Source organism: Marmota monax, unplaced genomic scaffold, assembly GCF_021218885.2.
Source record: "Marmota monax isolate L192 unplaced genomic scaffold, Marmota_monax_Labrador192_F-V1.1 WCK01_AAM20220418_F8-fsc00001, whole genome shotgun sequence".
Taxonomy (NCBI): domain Eukaryota; kingdom Metazoa; phylum Chordata; class Mammalia; order Rodentia; family Sciuridae; genus Marmota; species Marmota monax.
In genome coordinates, this window is record NW_026693777.1 from 42,369,268 (window position 1) to 42,392,403 (window position 23,136).

Sequence of the window (23,136 nt, forward strand, 5' to 3'; positions counted from 1 at the left end):
CTGGCATATAATAAATGCTCAAGGGCTGGGGTTGTGGCTCAGCGGTAGAGCACTGGTCTAGCACGTGCGAGGCCCTCAGCACCACATAAAAATAAATAAATAAAATAAAGGTATTGTGTCCAACTACAACTAAAAAATAAGCATTTAAAAAAGTAAAAATAAATGCTCAATAAACAGTATCAAAAAAGATTATACACCTTCTATCATTTGGATATCACTAACCTCATTTCTACCTATATCTAATACCACCTGTACTGTTAGTGAATATTTTTCTTTAAGTTGACTCATTTTATACTTAAATACGTTTAATATCATTATCATAAATGGAAAATGAGTATCATTTTTCCATAATTAAAAGAAATCACAAAAATAAGTACCATGAAATGATGTTGCTAAATTTAAAAATGTTTAGATTTAAATTTTTAAAGCAATGAATAAAATGGAGCTAATTGATTTATCAGTTTATATCTGAGAATAAATTTCCCAGTGAGAAAAATGGTATTTTTTACGGTCAAGTTAACAGTCAAGTTAAGAGTTTATATCTATAAGTCATGGTTAGATTTTGATGTTACCTAAAAACCAAAATTCCTACTTGCAATTATGTGTGGTTAAAATAATATATTATTAATCAGATTATAATTTAAATATATAATAGAGGTTATAACTTTTAGTCCTTTGAGCAAAGAAGAATGCATGTGAGGCAGGAAATTTGGTCACTTTTCTCCCTCTCTCTCTCACTCCAGGAGAACTGAGAGATAAAAATGACTTCCAAATCCCCTTCTACATCATGGGGGACCTTTAGCTAAATCTGGGTAGCACCAAGGGTAAAAATGGAGCCCCTTAGCACACAACTCTAGCATCTGCTTTGCCCAACCTTGGCTGCCTCCCCATGAGCAGGGATTCTATAGTAAGACCGGGGGAGAAAAATACCCCCTGCTCCCTGGTGGCCTGGGCACCCAAGGGACCTGAATGAATATGCCTGCTTGTGCCACTAAAAATTATCTCCAAAAATGGCGGTGGTCACATGTGTCTTTTCCACAGAGAAGGTTTTAATTAGGGTTATATTTTAATTAGGGTCAAGAATTAGGTTTGTGTTTGAATGTGATCAAAGGGTATTGTTAAAGTTAGAGCTGATGAATTTACTGCTAGTTACTTTAATGTAATTACACTTTGTAGTGCTTGGAAAGTATGATGGTCAAAAATACCCACTAGTTCCTACCTGCCTGAGTTTGAATTCCAGTTCTACCTCTTCTTGTGTAAGTGGCCAGAGGCAAATTACAGAATCCCTATAAAAAGATAATTTTCAATAAGCAAAATATGACTCTCATAGATATATGAAGTATAAACGTTTATTATAAGGGAACTAGGTAGCTGTTACAATTCACTCAAAGGAGAGTACAAAGAACAGATGCATTTATAGATCAGGAATTCTGAAATGAATTTGTAAATGCAAGCAAAGCTGAATCTTCCACAGGAGGGGCCCCAGGGTTGTCCCTCCACTGAACAGAGGTGGAATCATCTGCACTGCCATGGGTTCTTTTTTCTTGGCATTGCTGGGGATTGAACCCAGGGCCTTGTGCATGTGACGCAAGCACTTTACCAACTGAGCTATATGCCCAGCCCCCTGCCAGGAGTCCTCTATAACCCACAGACAGGCAATAAAAGAACAGAATCAGCTAATCCAAAATGGCAAGGGCTAAATCATGTATAGTTTCCATTGGAAATATCCACTAACCCTTGCTTTGTCGTGTTTTTTTTTTTTTTTTTGTCTTTTTCTTTCTTTTTGTCTTTTACTTTTGTTTCCACTAATCTTTTTTGCTTATTCTAAATTTACTTAAATCCCTCTGTACCATAATCTCTTCATCTGTAAAACTGGGATGCCTACCTCACTAATAGGTAGAGAAGTGAAGGAGCTGGGCTGTGCATTTTTATGTCCCAGTCACATAGATTAGATTAGATTAGATTAGATTACAGTTGACCATAACCATTTCCTCCTTGCCTGTGTGGATTTGTCCTACAGAAGCAGACCACAAGAAGCAGGGATTAGTGCCAGTCTTGCCAGACAGGCACACTTTAAAGAGACTGTCCTCTGGGTTATTTTGACTGTTTTCAATTTCACTCTGAGGGGAACCACACCTTGGGTTCTGAGCTGCCTCACCCAAGATCCACTGTGATGACTTTAGGGTCACGTCCTGATAAAGGAAGGAAAATGTCACTGAAATGCAGGAAGATTGACATTGGATGGGTTTGTGTTCCAGGTGACAGGAGCAAGGTCCTAAGGCTTAGAGACCTCCTGAGTCAGTGGGAAGTGGTTAGTTCTGGTGGAGGCAACCCAGGGAAGACCAGAGGGAGAGAACTGGGTGCCCTCAGAAGAAAATAACCATCATAAACCACCATAAAACCGTGTCAACACATTCCCCTGACTGAATCCACTCTGATACTTACAGCTACCAATTCCTTTACTCTTTTCTTTAGTCACCAAGTATTTGTTGTGTCTACCTGGGAGACTCAGAGCTCCAGGGACTTCTGCTCCCATTGCTGCCCCCATCTCCAGATGAAGTCTTGGATTTAAATTCTAGCCCCAGTGCCCCAGAGAGACTAAAAGGCCTGGATTGATTTGGAGTCTGAAGGCATGGATTTTTCCCATTCCTTCACTTTGTGTGAGACCTGGGACAAAGTACTTACCTGTACCTTATCCTCCACATAGTACCTACCCCATGAGTCGTTTTTGGATTTCAAGGAGATAATTCACACAAAGTGTTCATAGTGAGCACCCAACTGATTGAGTTTTTTCCACCATTATGTTGAGTATTTAGAATAGCTTACTAAGATCACTTCCAACATTCTAAGAACTACTGCTTCTCTCTCCAAGTCCCTTCTTGGGGCCCTAAGGAAGTTTCCAGAGCCTACAATTGTCAGTGATTTGCACTGGCCTCCGCTTGGTCATGGCCTCCCTTAGCCTCCCCAGGCAGCATCCCCCAAGCAGCCTCGCCCCCCCAGGGCCGGCCTGCAGCACTCCTCACGGCCAGCAGGGGACACTCTGGCCTCGCTGGACAAGAGCAGCCGCAAGCAGCTCCTGCAGCTTGTCCCACCATTTACCAACCAGAAGAATTTGTGGTCATTATCCCTCAATATTACTTCGGTGGAGACAAGCTTTCTCTGTAACAGGGATATTATCATACATTCATTGAGCAAGGACTAAATGAGCATCCACTTCTGCCAAGCACTACTCTAATTCCTGGAAGCCAATTAAATTCCTTATAAGAGGGACTATTTGCTCATCTTTATTTATTGAGAAGTTCCTTGGTGCCTGGCTCATTTCTGGGTGTTTTGCATATATTCTCTCTTAAATCCTCGCAACAGTCCTGACAGTTGAGTGTGGTCTTATGTCCATTTTTTGGCTGGGGACACGGAGGCACTGAAGCGAAATGAAAAAGGTGGAATGGAGATTTGAACCTGGAGGGCTGACATTGTGCTGTGTGTCAGAAAAGAGCATGCCAATGAGGGCCGTTTAAGGACAAGCCTGGCAGGGAGCAGTGCCTTTCAGATGCCCAAAGCAGTGGTGGCAGGTGGATAGAAGGTGGTTGAAGGGAGGGAAGGCAGAAAAAGAAAAAAAGGTCTGACCAGAATAGAAAAATCTGGGGTTCCACTCTCTACCCCTCAACTTTCCTCCTCCCTCTTAGTAGGATGCCTACCCAAAGCCTCTATCCTTCCCCCTCCAGAGTCAGAGTCTTCAATCTGTGCATTCTAGACCCAAATGACACTTTCTGACTGTGTTTTTGAAGGAAATTCACTTTCATTTTTGATTCACTACCTCCTCAACTATAAAATAGGAATGTCTTCCTCACACTGCTCAGGTGAATTAAGTGTGATAAAGTAGACAGAAACACATTATAGATGAAACTTGATGCCAGAAAAGTCGGGTTTCAGTGTTCTTTTCCCCTCCTACTCAAGCAATACTCTGAGCATAAAGAATAAGTCCTCCCACTCACCCCTGCCCCAACCTCAGGCCCTCACTAACCTTAACAAGCTAGGTAGAGGAAACCCATCTGTCTAGTGGCTACACCACCATAACATGTTCATCACAAATATCCCACACACTCCATTTTGAGAGAAAACTTGGGCAGTGTTAAACAAAAGGAAAACTCTAGGGTGGGGGATATAGCTCAGTTGGTAGAGTGCTTGCCTTGCATGTACAAAGCCCTGGGTTTAATACCCAGCACCACATACACACAAACACACACACACAAAAAAAAAAAAAAGAAAAGAAAAGAAAAAGAAAGAAAGAATAACAAGAAAGAAAGAAAAGGAAGAAAGAAAAAAAAAAACAAAGCCCCCACCTGGCTAATGGAAGGATTTCAGGTGCTGGGGCTTTGGAGAGATGTGTAGGAATTCCCAGTATCCCACAGACTAACCCATGAACAATCTCTGGTCCCACGTACCTAGAAGGCCAGCCTTGTACAGAATAGGTAGTGTCACGAAAAGCCTGTGAGCTTTACTATGTTGTCCCCTTCCCATTCGTAATTTCCCTCCTTGCTGAACCTCAAGAAGTGGGGTCAGCATACCCCACATTGTATAAGGGGAAACTGAGGCAGCTGTACAGAACTGGTTATTGCTCAAACAGTTCCAGACAGGTGAGAAGTCAGAAGAATGACAGACCTTGTCTTCTTCCAGTACTTCTCTTCCTTCCACATTCATAGCTTTAGGGCAGAAGGAGGGGCTCCTCTGTTCTTGATAATCAGGGGTCTCAAATTTAAAAATTTTCCACCTGAAAATAAAGGACAGCAAATTATATAACCAGAGTTTCTGCACAAATTACCCAGGTGTTCTAACTCCCAAAAGCACAGATGCTGTTCATTTCTCCAAGTCATAATTTATCCTTGATTGTCCAGGGAAGGCCGCTCCACCTCTGACAGACCAATAGGGACAGATTTATATGGGGGAAACTCAGACATAAGGGACAGACTCCCCATCTGATTAAGCCAAGTACTGGTAATAACATCAATGAATCACTGACTAATGAGTCACAATATCAAGCTGAAAAAGGCCTCAAAGATTTTTCTAGTCCAACTTTTTACTTGGACTTATTCACAAGTAAGAAAAACTGGGGCACAAAAAGGAAAAGCAACTTAACCAAGATCCCAAAACTTGGTAATGGCTGGGCACAGTAGCACACACCTATAATCCCCAGCAACCCTGGAAGCTGAGGCAGGAAGATTACAAATTCAAGGCCAGCCTCATCAACTTAGGAAGGCCCTAAGCAACTTAGTGAGACGCTATTGCAAAATAAAAAAGGGCTGGGGATGTGGCTCAGTGGGTGAGTGTTCCTGGGTTCAATTCCTGGTGTGTGTGGAGGGGTGGGAGGAGACTTAGTAATGACAAAGTAGAGGGAGGAAGCCCTGAGCCCCAGGCCCTTGCACATTCCATTGCCCTCACAGGCCTCTAAATACCCCCACCTGGCTGAGACACAGAGCAGGAGGGAGCACAGACACCCCTCTTGATTAGCCAAGAATAACTCAAGCTGTCTTCTAGCAGGTGGACTCTGTGTTGGTTAGGGTTAGGGTTAGGCCAAACCTGGGGAAGGGAAGAGCTTGGGGCGTCCTCACACCCCAGGCACCAGGCTTCAGATTAGAGGCAGCTTCCTGCTTGGCCCTCATCCAAGGCCATTTCACAATGCGGGGAAGAGCGCTGGGTTGAGAGAAGCCAGTTACTGCATTTACACCCCCACTCTAGCCCCTCTCAGACCCTCTGGGGAGAATAAGCCAGACCCTGCCTGAAGTTTGGGGCAAAGAGAGATGCAAGAAAGGAGACAAAGGCTGGACGCCCCCTGCTGGGGATATTCTCAAAAAGGTGTTCCTGGAGTTGGACATGGGGGCAGCCTGGTATGTACCCACCACCCACGTACTTCCCCAGTTGTCCACCTGTAAGCACTTACACTGGAGGGATTCCTGTGAGGGTGTAGATGTTCAATTCAGGTCAGTCCAGAACACTCTTGTTAGTAGTCAGAGGGGAAACCTGGGAGTCCAGAGGGCCCACAGGCTTGAAGAGGACCAAGGCCTTGGCCAACTTCCTATCAAGAGATGTGACTGCCAAGCAGAACATCCTAGGAAGGGAAGCCCAAGTCACCCTTCCCTTTCTGTTCCCAACAAGATACAGTGTCTGGGGCAAACTATGACTTAGCTGGCAGAAATTCAGGCAGGAACCAAGAGAGAGACACTTGCACATTTGCTGAGGATTGATTGTGCCCTTGAAATGGGTCAACACTGAGCTCGCTCTATAAGGGATCTTGTTTGAAGTAGGAGGTAGTGGTTAAGGACTCGGTCTGAAAGTCTTGAAGAGGAGACAGAACAAACCTAGGTGAAATGTCAAACCACAAGAGATTAGGTGCTCATGCTGGATGGTCCAGTATGCTAGTGTTAGATGGGAGTGGGGGGAGTGAGGGTGGACTGTGGACAAAACCGAAAGGAAGAGAAGGAATTGAGGGGACCAGAGAATGGATAATTTTGGCTCTGCAGAGAAAAGGGAAAGGTCTTTCACACAGGAAGAGAAAGATGAAATGGGAATGAGCAGGCACACTGAGGGACAGGGTCCCTTTGCACAGGGAATGGTGAGCCTTGAGACTAGAAATGTGCCTGGCCAGGAGATGATTTCTCACTGAGTTACTGCTCTCTCTGTATCCATCTCTCTCTGTATCAATGGGAAGTCTCTGGACTACTGAAGCAAAATACCACATGGAGGACTAGGCAGGGAGTGGGAGTGCCATGGAGCTCACCCCTCCATCGTGGAGGGGCCCTCTGACAACAGGAAGCAGCTGCAAGAGGCTTCAGGGCTGTACTGGTGTCTGTCATTCCCCTTCTACTCTGGCTGCACCCCTGCAGAACAAATTGTTCTTCAAGAAGCTCTGGGGACAGAGGGCCCACACCTGCTCCCAGGTCGGTTTGAATGAGCCCCCATCAGCTCAGGCTGGGAGCCCAGCAGGGCCAGGGCCAAGTTCTGCAGCCTTCCTCCCCCAACAGTCCCTCCTGCCCCACCTCCTGTCGCAGTTCAAAACAAGAGCATTGGGGGAAATGGGAACTGACTCTTCATAAATATATCATTATGGAACTTCTAACAATGTCCCTAAAGATAAGACCTAAGCTCAAGTCCCAAACTCTGAATTGAGTGGGGACATTCATTAGTAAGCCTATGAAAACTAGATTGAAAATCTGAGCACTAAGTGATCAGCTATGAGGTCTTGGACAAACCACTTCCTCTTTAATATGGGGAGCTGGAACTGATGAGTTCTAGGGTCCCTTCCATTTTGTGAGACTGGTGTTTTGCAGTAACTTTAAAGTTACCATAGTAGCTGAGTGGTAGAGTGCTTGTCTAGCGTACAAGAGGCCTTGGTTTAATCCCCAGGTCTGAAAAAAAAAAAAAGCCACCATTGGGGATAGCTAAAGGAGAAATTAGGATAAGAATCCAACTGAGGTCAGATAAAGTAGAATTGGAGTCAATTCTGGACCTGAAATGGGATGAGCTTTTGTTTCTTGCCGATCTTCGTGATACAGAGATTTGGGTCTATTGGACTGAGAATATATCAAGAAGAGCTGATTTTATAGAAGATTCTCATCATTTGGTGGGGAAGAGCTAGAATCCTTACAGATAACTTGAGGTCATTCCTTAGTCACATACTCCCCCATTTGGAGTAGACTGGGAAAGAGAACACACTAGAGAGCAGGTAGTAGGGTACAGTAATAATGGGGAGAGACAAATCCCAGTCATTGCAACTCTATGTTCCACGTAGGCCTCTCCTTTTTTTTTTTATTTTTTTTCAGGTGTTGTTAGACCTTTATTTATTTATACATGGTGCTGAGAATTGAACTCAGTGCCTCACACATGCCAGGCAAGTGTGCAACCGCTGAGCCACAGCCCCAGCCCATAGGCCTCTCCTTAAAATCCCTGCAGACTAAACTTTTCATTCCAGTATGGGGAAGGGAAGACTTTCTCTCTACCTTCCAAGGGTTTGATCACTGAGTCTTAGAAATAAACTGACAGCAGACAGATTAAGAGGAGAAAAGCATACAAATTTATTACATGCACAGGAGCATTACAGGTTAAAAAAAAAAGTGAATGACCAATAACCCAGGAAGATCTAGAAGTTTATACATCCTCTTCATGGCAAGGGGGCAGAGGAATGCAGGCAATTTAGGGGAGAGAAGCAATTTGGAGGAATGATAAATGGACTCTCGAAATAGGTGACAGCCTGTGACAGGGACTGGGCATGATGTCACCTCCAATCTTCTCTCAAATGATAGTTTATCTTCCCTGTTTGATTCAGGGAAAGGGGCTCGGGTTGATTGGAGTCCTTTTGGAAGATCTATCTCAAGACAAATAAGGGAAGTTCAGACAAAGTTCCTCCTTGAATTTGCTGTTCCCAAGTGCCCTTGGTTTAAAGCAATCAGCACATCAAAGTGGCAATTAGAGGTTCCATCCCCTGAGTTTCGTCACCTGTTGTAGTTAAAATTTGACACAACCATTCAAATTCCCATGAAGGTATAAATGACTAATATTATATCCTTCTAGGACCCAAGATGTGCTGAGGGGCCTTAAGAAGGGGTGGAAACTGAAAAGAGGAGAGAAGGCAGATGCCGGAAGATCACAGGAACTGTGCTAGTGGCTCAGAGTAGTCCCCAGTCACAGTAATGTTGAAGAAAGCCCAGTACCCCCTAAATGCCCTCTGGTTCACTTCTGAACCCCTTCACACTTCCCCTCTAGACCCCAGCAGCCTCTGGGAAATAGAGCCCAGCTTAGCTTCCACCTGTCTAGTACCTGCTCTTTTTTCAGTGTTTTAGAGGGACAAAGTCACACTGCTCTCTGGCTTCCCACCAGGTTATCCAGGTGTCTTAAGACTAAGGGACTCATCCGAGCTATTTCAAAAGGGGCCACAATCCTAGGCTCTTGGAGGTGGCTTCAGGGCAGGGCGGTTGTGTGAGGTGGAAAGATGGGCGAGAGGGTGTAGGAGAAGGGAACATGCTGTTCCCTATTGGCCTTTGGTCTGCAGGGCTGCACTCTGCCAAGTCCAATGTTGGCAAAAAACAAAGGGAAAGAAGAAGAACAAGGCCAGACTAGGCCCACGTGTGGTGATTCTCAACTGCTGTCTAAAACAAGGCCAACCTGAGGTTTGGCATGGTCCTGCCCCTGCATGTGTATGTGCGACGCGTGTGTGCATGTGCACAGAAGGGGGTGTGAGTTGCTTGGCCTGGATGAGCATTGACAATCACAGTAGAGAAGATGCCAAAACTCTATTTACTGTCAAGGCCATTGGTGCTGGGAGCTACAGAGCCAGAGCCCTCCTGCCCCTGCCCTGCCCACCCAAGGCACTGCCTTTCACAACAAACAAAGGAAGCAGAGAGGTGAAGAGGCTTCACCTTCCAGGGATGTTCAGCCTGGCCAGCAGCAAGGAGGCTTCCCTTTGTGAGCACCTTCTTTGCCTGAGGGAACTCCACAAGTCCCCAGATTTCTCTTCTCCAAAAACACACATTGACTGGCAGGAGGTACAGAATAAGGAAGGGCTTTAGAACAGGACCACTAGGCTGGGGTTATAGCTCAAAGGTAGAGCACTTGCCTAGCATGTGTGAGCTCCCAGGATAAATTCCCACTACCACACACACACACACACACACACACACACACAGCAAGAAAAAAAGAGAAGTACAGGACCACCGGTACCAAGCTGTAAAGTGAGGTAGACTTACTTTGAAGGAAGGAAACACTTGGAAAAACAAAAACTAATGGATATGGGAGATGAGAGAGATGTTTCAAACAGGAGAAGGGATTAGGAATGATTTATGACTTGGAAAGTTATAAAGAGGCCTCTTTGGTCACATATTTTGACATCAGTTCTCTGACACCAACTGGCCATTCTGAATTCAACTGAGGGTCAGTCCTGACACTAACTACCCAGACATATTATCAGATCCACAGCTAAAGGGCATAGTCCCCCAAAAGACTGCTCTTCCTTCAGTAGTCAGAACTTTCTGTTTGATTTAGCTGCACATTTGGGGGTTCTTGCCACTCCCCTAAGATTTGATAATTCACTGCAATGACTCACAGAATTCATTGAAAGCAAAATACTTACAGTTTTCTTAAACATATGGTACAGGTACTACCAAAGAAAGCCAGAAGCTGGCTTCACACCTGTAATCCCAGCAATTTGGGAGGCTGAGGCAGAAGATCACAAGTTCAAAGCCAGCCTCAACAATTCAGCAAGACCTTGTCTCAAAATAAAAAGGGCTGGGAATGTGGTTCAGCGGTAGAGCACCTTTGGGTTCAATCCCCAGTGCCCCCCTCAAAAAAATTACTGCTAAAGGAGAGGGTCAAGGAGGGGGTACAGAGCTGACGTCCTCTCCTGTGAATTCTAAAATCCACTATGTTACCCTACCAGCAAGCACATACTGTGTTATTAACAGAAAACTTCTCCCAGTTTCTGGGTCCAGAGGTTTTTGTTGTTGTTGTTGTTTTAATATTTTTTTAGTTGTAGATGGATACAATACCTTTATTTTGTTTATTTATTTTTATGTGGTGCTGAGGATTGAACGTAGTGCCTTACACACGTGAGGCAAGCACTCTACCACTGAGCCACAATGCCAGCCCCTGGGTCCAGAGTTTTTATATGGGGCTTCATTCCATGGACATGACTGAGTAAATCTTTGGCCATATAGTGAACATCATCTATAGCCCTCTCCCCTCTCCAGAGGTTGGGGATGCTGTGAAGTGGGATGTGGAGATGACATTTCTCACCCTCTGATCACATGCTTGGTCTTCCTACCTTGAGTCTCCTCATTATCATAAACTCAGAGATGGTGGAAATAGGCTCCCTATAAACAAGAGTCACTATTTCTCAGGAAATGTCAAGGGATTTGAAGTTATGTGCTAGGAAAGGGGGACAAAATCTGAGTGCATTTTAAAAATTATACCACAAATTGAAATTGACAGTTCTTGTAGGGAAAAGAATGGGGGCTGATGATGGAAATGATTTATAAGGTCAGAAATTGATCATATTGGTGCTCAGATAATGACACCCCCAAATATGACCCTTGACATGCTAATGAACTAAAGCTGCAGCCTCCAGGTCTGTCTGGCCTACCCTGCGCCCAACTCTGCCTTTTCTCTCAATCCTGTCTCCCAAAGCAGGGGTGGGGGGAAAGGGGGTGAGACGGATACCTTTCTCTGAAGTTGCATTATCTATATGAAGCTCCATTCACCAAAGAGCACAATTGCTTTCAATCTTTTTGCCGGAACTTCATTAACCAAGGAAGATTAAACACATAGCACAAGAGAAGAAACTGAAAATCAGATACTGCACCTAAAGCCTAGAGGAAATTGGTTCTAGATCACTGTCTATTCTTCAGCCTGTCCATCTCCTCCAAAAATTTTTTTCTCCTCTAAATTGCCTACAGTGTTCCTCTCTCTGCAGAGGATGTTTAAGCCTCAACCATCTGGCCCTTCTTGGAGTTTATACATTTTGTGTGATTCCTATGTATATGTGCACATTAACAAATCTGTATGCCTTTTTTCCTGTTAATCTCCCCATTGTCAGTTTATTTTAGAGGACTCGATTATGGAACCTTCAGAGGGAGAGTTTGAACTTCCCAATCAAGAGTAAGAGGAAAAGTCACTCCCCTCCTGAGGAAGTGGGAGCAGAGGAAAAGTAGTAGAGACAGCTCCCTCAAATCACCATCTTAATAGAATCTTCTGCTCCTCTTATAGGTTTAATCCCACCCCCCTCCAAAAAAAAAGGGGGGGGGGAGGTTTCCCTCAGTCTCTGCTTCAGCCCAGAGGTCCTTCCTCCAACTCAGCCTAGTGACATTCCTCCCTGTTCCAATGCCATCTCCCCCTCTAGAATCCTCCTCTGGTTTGAATTCTGAAAGCCCTTTGAATCAGTCCCCTACTGCCCTTGGGGACAATGAGAAAACCATACTGTGATTCACATTCTTATCTCCCCAATTTGATCCTAAGCACCTTGCTTGGGTGCCCCTTTATGCCTCATTCCAAACAATCAGCACTGTGTGTTTTGTGTAGCATTTTGAAGGGCTGTGCAGACATCCTTTAGCATCATCAGCCCATCCTCTGCCCCTGAAGAACTCGATGCCTTCCCTCACCAAGTCTGAATCTTTCTGAACAGACAGTGTGAATGTCTGTCTCTGTGAAGACAGCATGAATGTCTGCCCTGCCAGACTGCGAGTTCCTCCAGGGCAAGGACGTGTCTACTTTCCAAGCCTGACAAGAAGTGCATGCCCAACATGTGTGCAGAACGAACTCAGCTCCTCCCAGAGAGTGTCACCTTTCTCACATTTAGGAAAAATAAAGAGAGTGGGGATGAATTGTACTTGGAAAAATGAAAAGGAAGTGGAGGGGGAGGGGAGGACTAAACAAGGGCAAGACTGGCCTTTTCCCATAGGACCCTGAGTCTCCTGGCCCTCTTGCCAAAAGACTCTGCTCTTGGTAGTGCTGTTCCAGTGGGCAGGTGAACTGGCAGAATGAGAAGTCAGACCAACATGAACAGGCAGGCAGGCAGCTGGGCAGCATTAAGCATCACGCTAGCCTCTGGGGACAGCATAGCTGAAAAGAGCTGTTCTGGAGATTGTGTGAAAGCTTTCCCCTTGAATGGCTTCCAGCCCTTTTGACAACCCCAGAGCATGTCCAAGCCCTGGTGAGCTGAGGTTTACTCACTCACACTAATGGTTACCACCCGGAGGCCCCAGGCTGAGTGGGAACATCCTGCTCAGCCACCAGCTGCTCCCATGAGGCTGAGCCCAGTGCCCCTGCAGGAGACACTGCAGGTCCTCAATGGGCCAACCTGGAGCGGCAGGGAGTGACACACCTTGAAAATAAGTCTTTTGGCCTCCCCTGAGGCAAGACCCCATAACTTAGAAAGAATCAATTGCTCAGGAGAGCAGTAACCACACATGAACAGGGACTCCATGCCAAGGTTTCTCTGCGGCCCAGAAGCCTCCCAGTCCATGACATTGCCTTGGCCTCTCTGTGTGGTTTAGGGTATCTGAGACAGGGGTTTGTCTCTCACCTCTGAGTCTCAAGTCCTCTGACTTTTCTGTGGCATTCTACACTCCCCACACTCCCGTTGAGCATGATACTACCCATCATCCTGGGGAAGCCACGGTTTGGGAATGGAAGGAATGGAGAAGGCTTGCTCCCAAGAAATAGTTAATCCTCTCCCCTTCCCCCAGGCCCCTTGCACCTGCAGGCTGCGGTGTGTGGTTTCCCACAGCTGCAGCTGGCTCCCCAGCAGCCCTCTCCCTGGGAGGGAACCTGAGAGGCCCCAGGCCTGAGGCGCCTGGGAGGGGCTCCTCACCCTGCAGCCAGCTGCTGGGGGTGGCATGGAAGGGTCTTCATAGTCCTCTAGCCTGGGCCTGCCACAAGGAGTCCTCTGGTTGAATGACCAATCATTTGATGCCAAAGCCAGAGACTCTGGTGTGGGAGATGGGAGAGGTTTGCTGAGAGGGGAAACTAGCCACAGGCCCTCACCACAGGGCCCCTTGGCCCCTCACTTGCCCCCACTCCACTGACTTCTAGAAGAAGCTAACTGGCCTCTTTAGCATAGGCTTGGTGTCCTTTGAGGTGGGACATAGAGCTCCAGAACGAGAGATTGAAATGAGCACGTGAGGTGAGTGGGAAGGACAGGAAGGAAGAGGAGGAAGTGAGACTCAGGGGCCAGGTCTCTGCTGGTCAAGACAGTCTTGTACACACATGATTCTAGGACCTAGACAGGGCCTGTTCTCAGTCTGTCCTACAAAGGGCAGCTTGCCACAGAGCAAATATCCAGCTGTATTCTGGGTGAATCACATATGCTCCAGGGACTCCTCTAGAAACTGCTCATGCTGAGGCAATGAGGCCAGTGCTAGGCGCTGCCCTGCTAGGACCCTTCCCCAGGACAGTATTAGTTCAGCGGCTCATCCTACTCTGACAGTCTACCCATGCCCCACCCCTGGGCTGTCAGACACATGCTCAAATCCCAGGGGGACATCTGGCTCATGATGCCCAGGGTGCTCCTCCCAGGTCACAGTCAAGGGGTGCTTGCTCCTTGGGGTCCAGAGCCAAGGCCTAGGGTTATGGAGGAATGGGAAGTTAGGAATCTGACATGCACAGACTTGACAAATCCCAGGACTCTGACTTATCTCACATTCAGCTCCAGGCAAACTGCTTCTGTCCCTGCTTCAGGCTTGGGGCTTCAGTGGCTTCCAGTCTGCAGAACAGCCCCCACCGCCTCCTCAGAGATAACTCCAGGCTCAGGGTAGGAAGAGGGAGGGCCATTTGGCAAAGGAGACCTGAGAGGAAATGGAATGACCCATCTACAGGAACCCCTGGATCAGATGTGGAAAGGAGAGAGAGGGGAGCCAGCAGAAGTTACAGTTGGGTCTGCACTTTTTAGCTTCAGGAAGAGGCTGGCTGCAAGGTGGTAGCCAGACCCCAGAGGAGGTAAGGGTACACGCAGGGCTGGCACTGGGCAAGTTTCAGTCGGCCCACAGAACCTAACACTCTGTCAGGGTATAACTGATGCCAAACACTAGGGCCAAAGCCAGGAGTCCACTGTGTGTTCCAGATGATGCTTGGCCCATTCACAGCAGTGCCACACCACCAGCCAGGAGCGCAGAGTTCTGGCTGGGAGCCGGAGGCTGATTTACAGTTTGCCCTCCATGTATAAAGGCCAAGCCCTGTGAGGGGTTTTGAGTTTCTAAGAAATCAGGGTTAGATAAGAAGACCCAAGACAAGGTGATTCTACCCACGCTGAGTTATTTGCTGCCTCATTGTTATGACACTATATTCACATTTATTCATTATGGTTGTCTAGAAACCATGTGTCAAGAAAAATCACAGGAAATTTGTTGTTAGAAGGGCTGTGGCCCACATCTGCAGGGTACCTTCTAACCTTCTCAAACAGCATTGCCAGTTTCCTCCTTGCTCACCTATATTTGACTATTTTACATCAGTATGGGCCCTTTGCCAATGCTGACTTGCTCCATTACTAGGTTAAGAATCTTTTCAGCAGGGTGTGGTGGCATATGCTTGTAATTCCAGTGACTGGAGAGGCTGAAGCAGAAGGATTACAAGTTCAAGACCAGCCTCAGCAACTTGGTGAGGCCCTAAGCAACCTAGTGAGACCCTGTCTCAAAATTAAATAAAAAGTTTAGGGATTTGGCTCAGTAGTTAAGTGCCCCTGAGTTCAACCTGGTTACATCCCCTCTCCATCCCACCCCCCAAAAAATCTTTCCGCTCCTACTTTTATCTTGTATTTCATTCAACTGACATTGAGGGAGTACCTACTGTATGTCATCTATTGTGATGGTGTTGGCACTCATTGATCAATAAAACTAGGCCCCTGTCTTTGGTGGGCTAACAGACCATACCCCAAACAACACAGCCGACATCATAAGTGGGTTATTCTCTGCAGCCACATGACTATCAAACACTTTCAGTTTCTGGAAAGATTTTAAAGTCCACTGAAGATGAGAATCCCCAGAAAATGATGGAGAATTTTTTTCATCTTGTTTTTAAATATTTACAGCAGTAACACAGTTTAAACGTAAAATGGAATAAAAAGCTCAATGAGAAGTTTTCCTCCTAATTTTTTTCCTAACATACCCAACAAAATCACAGTATTTTTGTTTTTGTTTTGTTTTTGGTACAGGGATTCAACTCAGGGGCACTCGAGCACTGAGCACCAGCCCCAGCTCTATTTTGTATTTTATTTAGAGACATTGTCTCATTGAGTTGCTTAGCACCTCGCAGTTGCTGAGGATGGCTTTAAACTTAACAATTCTCCTGTATCAGCTTCCCAAGCCGCTGAGATAGCAAGCATGCACCTTAGCGCCTAGCTCCTCACAGTTTTTTTTGTTTATTTGGTTTGCAATGCTGAGGATTAAACTCAGGGTCTCAAATGCTAGGCAAGGCCTCTACCACTGAGCAATATCTCTAACCCAGTTATCAACTTCTGAGATAAAAAGGTTTTATATTCTTCTAGGATTTCTTTATGTAAATATATTAATTTCCCTCTTTATTGTTCCAAAGGTAGTTTACTATAATCATGGTTTTTCTTACTAACATGTCCTGGAGATTGTTCCATATCTGCACATAGAGTGTTCCCTATGATAGCAGCAAAGTGTTCCTTGTTCTAAACCACACTGTACTCTGTGTGTGGTACTGGGTAGTCACTCTCCAGTCCTTTGCCATATTTGTCCCTTCAGATGTGTGCAGGCTCCTGTAGGACAGGTTCAGGGTCTGTGCATTTATAACACATGGACTAGAGGTGTAATTCAGTATAGAACACTTGACTAACATGTGAAGGGGCCCTAGTACCACTAAAAATATCTCTTTATCATCTATATCTATATCTATCTATCTATATATATCTATATCTATCTATATATATATATATATATATATATATATATATAATTTATATTGTATTAATTTAGACAGACATTGCAAACTGTCTTCACAGAGATTATGCCAGGTTGATATTTTTGTTGTTTGAGATTTTTGTTTGTTTTGAGATGGGAGTCTCACTATGTTGCCCAGGGTGTTCTTAAACTCCTGGGCTCAAGTGCTCCTCCTACTTTAGCTCCCAAGTAGCTGGGACTATAGGCATGTAGCACCATGCCCAGCCAGGATGATATTTTTAAATAGAAAGGAAGGAGGCAATATCAGGACCCTACAGAAGACAGGTAGAAAGAAGGTAAAGCCCAGAACAGAAGTCCAGAGCTTGCAGGGCCACTGCTGGCCCTATCCCCAGTTGCCTTCAGTCCTGTCGATGATGATACAGGCAGTTGAGGTGCATTATTTGTATTTGCAGCAATAACATTCCCAGCTGATTAATGGATTATTTCCCCTGAGGGAGCAAGAGACTCAAGAAAGAGAAACTTTGAAGGAAGCCTAAGGAAAGAGCTTAGCTAGTGTAAGAGGATATGAGGCAATGTCAGTCTCTATGGGCAGCTATAATAGAGTAACACAACCTGGGTGGCTTATAAACAGCAGAATTTTATATCTCACAGTTTGGGAGGCTGAAAAGTCCAGGATCAAGGCACTGGCAGATTTGGTATCTGGTGGGGGCTGGTTCTGGATCTTGCTCCATCTTCACCTGGTGGAACGATGCCTCTTTTGTTACTGTCTCTTTGACCAGGGCATTAATCTCATTCACGAGGGTTCTACCCTCCACCCCATCCCATTTGACCTAATCACTTCCTAAATGACCCACCTCCAAGGACCATCACTGGCCTCCCAGGGTGATGCCTCCCCAGGGTGAGGATTTCAAAAGGTGAATTTGGCTTTGGGGTGAGATTGGAAAAGAGAAAAGGACACAAACATTTGGAACATGGCAGGGTGGTATAAAAAACTCCAGATCACAATGGCCATGGCAAAATAAATAAAGTAAATGTAAGCTATGCAGCATGGCAAGTTTTCATCAGACCTAAAGAAGAAAATTTGAAAGATGTCTCATGCTGTTTTAGAGGTAGAAGGAGTTGTAGAAACTCCTCAACTGGATGTCCAAAAGTATTTATTATCCCATAATTCATGCAGCAAATGCCAAACACCAGCTAGGTGCCAGGCATGTGTGTGGGTGCTGGGGACACAAAATTGGACAGGGCAAAAGCTTTGCTCATATAGAGATTTAAAGGAGGAAACAGTAAAGTAAGTGCACCAATAAATTAAATATTTCTGATGGCAAAGAGAAGGGATAGGGATTTTATTTTAGGAATAATGGGGAAAAAAAAGACCACATATTACATGATTCCATTTATGTGAAATGTCCAAAATAGGCAAATCCATAGAGACAGAAAATAGATTAGTGGTTGTCAAGGGTGGGGAGGGGGTTGGAAAGAAGTGGGGAAAAGTTGCTAATGGATAGTGGGTTTCTTTGAGGGAATGATGAAAATGTTCTAAAATTGATTGTGGTGATATTTGTATAACCCTTTGACTGTACTAAAAAAGCCATTGAATTGTATACTTTAAACGGGTGGGTGAATTATATGGTTTGTGAATTGTATCTCAATAAAGCTGTTATTTTTTTCTAAAAGGATAATAGGAAGCTGTTAGAGGGTTGCTTTAATCACTCTGGCTGATGTGGGAGGCAAAAGGAAAGCAAGAGACAGTTGGGAGGCTATAACAAGGGCCATGCGAGGGGTGATGGGGAGTTGGCCTAGACTGGTCACTTTGCAATGGAAATTAGTGAGAAGGCCAGGCTGGGGTATATTTTGAAGTCAGAGTGTGATAATGAACTGGATTCAAAGGCTGGAAGAGAGAGATGAATCCAGGCCAATTAACTACAATGGAGAAGACTGGAGTAAGAGTTGGGTGGGGGACGGATGTGAATCAGAGCTCTGCTTTGAATATGATAGACCTCCAGAGAGGTCCACTAGGCAGGGAAGATGTCAAGGTGGGGGTCACCATCATATAGATGGTCATTGCTAAACATTGGGCAGTCTTTTAAATACATGCATTAAATCATTTAATCCTTTTGTCAGTCCTGTAAGACAAGCACTATAGTTATTCCTATATGTATCCTGGGTACATCTTATCTACTACTTCAAATGCCTTTGGTCTCACCTCTTGTTCCAGCCCCTGCTGCATGACAAGTTTTGCACAGGTCTTGACAAGTGTCATGTAAATGTAGCTTGATGGTACCTCTACAAATGCCTCTTACCTCCTGACCCTGTGGTGGGGGGACACTCATGGAACTTGACAGGAACTTGGCGTTGAGCCACTGAGAAGTGTGGGAGAGTTAATATTCATTGAGGTGACTTGATGGGAGCCAATGGAAAAGCACTCCTGCTTCTTCAGGCAGGTTCTGAAATATATTTTATACTGCTTCTGAGAAGGACCCAGCAGTAGTCACCCAGAGGTGGCCAGCTTCTCAACACACCCTTGTGTTGGTCCCCTTACATACTCTCCCTTTCCCTAACTCCTGCTCTCTGGGATCATGTTCCCAAATAAATTTCTTATATTTAGGCCTTTGTATCAAACTCTGCTCCGGGGAGACCCATGTACAACACCATCTTACCAAGGCAGGAAGGATTATTTAATAACAATGTCACACAGCTCCTCAGGAGCAGAGCAGGGTTGCCATCCAGATGGGCATTCCAAAATCCTTTGTTTCATTCTCTACTCTCTTCCATGTTTCTTCTCAGATTCCAACCTCTATATGTCATTTAAAGGCACAGGCCTAGATGGAATCTAACCAGGGAGAGACATTAAATAAGAAAGAAGTCCCCATACCATGCTCACATTTAGAGATCAAAAAGAGGAGGAGCCAGTGAAGGAACCAAAGATGTAGACAGGAGGTAGGAGGAAACCAGACTTGTGTGGAGTCCTGGATTCCAGGTGGAGACGGCACTCTAGGGAGGAGCCAATACTTTTCTGGGCAAGTAGTTACCTCCCTGGCTGGATAAGAAGCGCTTAAACACAGCTGTGTCTGCGCCTTCCCCACCCTTTCCCAGGTCCGAGGGCTTGGATGGGATTTTCCCTGGAATTTTTGGTTCCCCAATAAAAGCCCACTCCCTGGCGTGCTCTCCCTCTTTCGCTAGTCTCTTCTGTAAACCTCACCACCGCATTAGGTGGCTGGAGGCGGGAGCTAGGAGAAGCCGTCTGAAAGCTGGTGTTAAAGGTAATGAGAGTCTGTCTCTTTAATTTAAAACTCACTAGCAATTTCTTATGAACTGAACCTTCTTTCATGAAGCCCGCGCTGGTCGAGAGGCAGAACTGTTGATGGGATGAAGAAAAAAAAATGGAGCCGATGTGCCAACAAGGAGGTCATTGATGAGTTGAACAAGTGCATTTTCAGTGTAGCAGAAGAGACAAAAGTTTGGGGGAAGCAGACAAAGAGAGAACATGGGTGAGGAGGTAGAGAGGCAGCCATTAGGGCTACCAATTCAAGGAGATGTGCTGAAAGTGGAGGAAGAAAGTGGGATAGGAGCTGAAGAAGGGGGTCAAGGAAGAGTTGTTTTTTGCGATGAGAGAGGCTGCAGCACATTTATTTGTTGGAGGGAATTATCTGGTCAAGAGGATTAGATAGTGCAGGGGAAGAAGAATGATTTCAGGTAAAATCCTTGAGTAAGAAAAGGGCTTGGGATGTGGTACACAGGTGCAATAGTTGGCCTGGAATTCAAGAGGAGGCCATCCAGGCATATATCCATCCAGCGTGAAAAAGGAGAGCAGCAGCTCAGGTGTAGAGGCAGGCACCTTGGAAGATCTGATGATGAGAAAGCAGGTACTTTGCATCTATTTTCTCAGCAAAATAACAAAGCAAGGTCATTATTTAATCGCAAGGAACAAAAGGGAGATGCAGGGATGGAGAAGATGTGAAACAGCCATCAGGAAGGTCAGATGATGAGTTTAGTAGAGGAACAGCAGAATTACTGGGCAAGCTGAGTGCCCACTTGAGGTTTGTGGTCAGAAATGTAAAGTACGGCTAGTCAAAAGGGCTGTGAATTCCCCCAGCAATGTTCAGCTACTCAGGGCAGGCACAGAGTAAACAGGGCCCTGGGTGGAAGTTGTGTCAGGGGAGGCCAACCAAAGGGGAAAGGCCAAGAGAGAAGAGGACTTGAGTAAAAGGTGATAACTGTCATGGACCACATAATCTAGCTGAAGGAAGAGGTTAAAAGAGCTCATGGAGCCTTGCGTGGTGGTACACACTTGTAATCCCAGTGGATGAGGAGGCTGAGGCAAGAGGATCATGAGTTTAAAGCCAGCCTCAGCAAGTTGGCGAGACCCTAAACAACTTAGTGAGGCCCTGTCTCTAAATAAAATACAAAAAAGGGCTGGGGGTATGGCTTGGTGGTTAAGTGTTCCTGGGTTCAATTCCGGGTACCAAAAAAAGTGGAGGGCTCATAATAGTGAAAGGGGGCAAGTTAGGTGAAATAAAGGGATGAAGGGGGACAAAGAATAGAGTGGAGGTGGTCCCTCTCCTGAGAGGACCCACATTCTCCCTTGAAAGTGTCCCCTTTTCTCCTTTCCCATCCTTTCTAACAAACTCATCAGGCCTGTTACTGTGGGGTGGGGGGGAATAGAGTGGAGGTGACAGAGTACATGAGCTGAAAATACAGAAAGTGGCGGTTACAGAGGTGGGGGTTGGAAATACCAAGTTATAAACTATGGCCATGAGAGTGGGTAGCAGAGGTTGGAGAACAGTGGTGGTCAACGCCCACGAGTGGCAGGTGTTGGGTGGGTCATCTATGTAGATTACCTTCCTGTCCACCATCTCCAAAACAGTTCTCCCACCCCCTCCATTACCCCTCGTCTGCCTTTTTCCCTTGATAGAGTCTGCCTATCATTCAGCCACAAAGGGCTCATTTCTTTGTCCACTTGCTCTCTTTAAAACAAAAGCCCCTGAAGGATAAGGAAATTTCTCTCTAATTTTTTCCTTAAACTTCAACTCTGAGAACGGTATCTGGTACACAATAAGTGCCAAAAATATTTGTTGGTTGGTTGTGGTGGCACAGGATTGTATTCCCTGAGACTTAGGAGGCTGAGAAAGGAGGATCGCAAGTTTGAGCCCAGCTGGATCATTTAGTGAGACTTCATCTCAAAATAAAAAATAAAAAGGACTGGGGATACAGCTCGTAAAGCACTCTTGGGTTGTGTTCAATCTCCAGTACTGCAAAAAAATAAAAATAAATTGGATGAAAGAATTAATGGGGCTGAGAATATAGCTCAGTTGATAAAGTGCTTGCCTCACATGCACAAGGCCCTGGGTTCAATCCCCAGCACCACGGAGAAAAAAAAAAAAAGTTTCAGGGCTGGGGTTGTAGTTCAGTGGTTGAGTACTTGCCTCACATGTGTGAGACACTGGGCTCAATCCTCAGCACAACATTAAATATAAATAAATAAATAAATAAAACAAAGATATTGTGTCCATCTACAACTAAAAAAAATGTTTAAAAAACAAAAAGAATTAATGAATGTTAAGCACCCCGCCTCCCCCCCAAAAAAAAGAAGAAGTGATGATTGAAAGAAGGACCATAAATCAAATACTAAAGTCTGTGAGTAACAGGAATGGCCTGGAGTATGGTAAATTCTAGAAGGGATGATAACTGGTTGGGTCTGAAGGCAGGGCTGGGTGTAGCTCAGTGGTAGAACTGCTTCCCTAGCATGTGCCAGGTTCTGTGTTCAATCCCCAGCACTGTAAAAACAGAAAAAGAAAAGAAAATTCAGTTTTAGTGTGAAAAGGAAAGAAAAACAAAACTTGGAAATAGTCCTAAGAGCAAGAAGACAGCTCTCTACCTCCAGACACTTTGATATGAGGGGTTGCTGTACACTCTGAAACACAGAGCCAATCCTTCTCACCTCAGGGGCACCAAAGTGAGACCTGGAAGTAGTGGAGTAGGTGTGGGGGGTCTAATAACTAGGGAGCAAATCTTTTTGCAAGTGAAATTGTTTCCAGCTCTCTGTTTTTAACAAAATTAAAGTAGGCAATAATCAAATTGTCAGAAGGTTGTTAAAAAATAATAATAAAGTTATGAGGCATATAACTTAGAAGAAATTCAAAGAGTTGAATGACATCCCTATAACAAAACGTGTTGATTTCCTGGGCTTGGGGTATAGCTCAGTGATAGAGTGCTTGTCTACTGTGTATGGGTTTAATGTCCAGCAGAATAGAAGGAAAGAAGGAAATAACTCATGACTCACAAGGAGAATGATATTGATGTTGAGCCTATGACAGCCTAGCAATAAGTTACAGTCACCTACATATGCATGCACTAATTGGGAAGAAAATTGCCCCAATCATCTCATTAAGGAAACAATTTAGGATAAAAATTTACAATCCCCCCCACCCTGTACTGGGGACTGAACCTAGGGGTGCTCTACCCTAAGCTACATCCCCAGTCTTTTTTATTATGAGACTATTTTTCTTAGTTGCTCAGGCTGACCTCCAACTTGCCATCCTCCTGTCTCTGTGTCCAAAGTAGCTGGGATCACAGGTATGCACAATGCACCTGGCTAAAAGCTTACTTTTTATGTTTAATGGTTGCTTATAAAATTTTAAAAATTATTAATGTTGTTCTGGTCAATTGAATATTAACTATCATAATAACTGAAAGTGTGATAAAAATTTCTAACACTCTGAATTTTATGAACAAAGGAAGT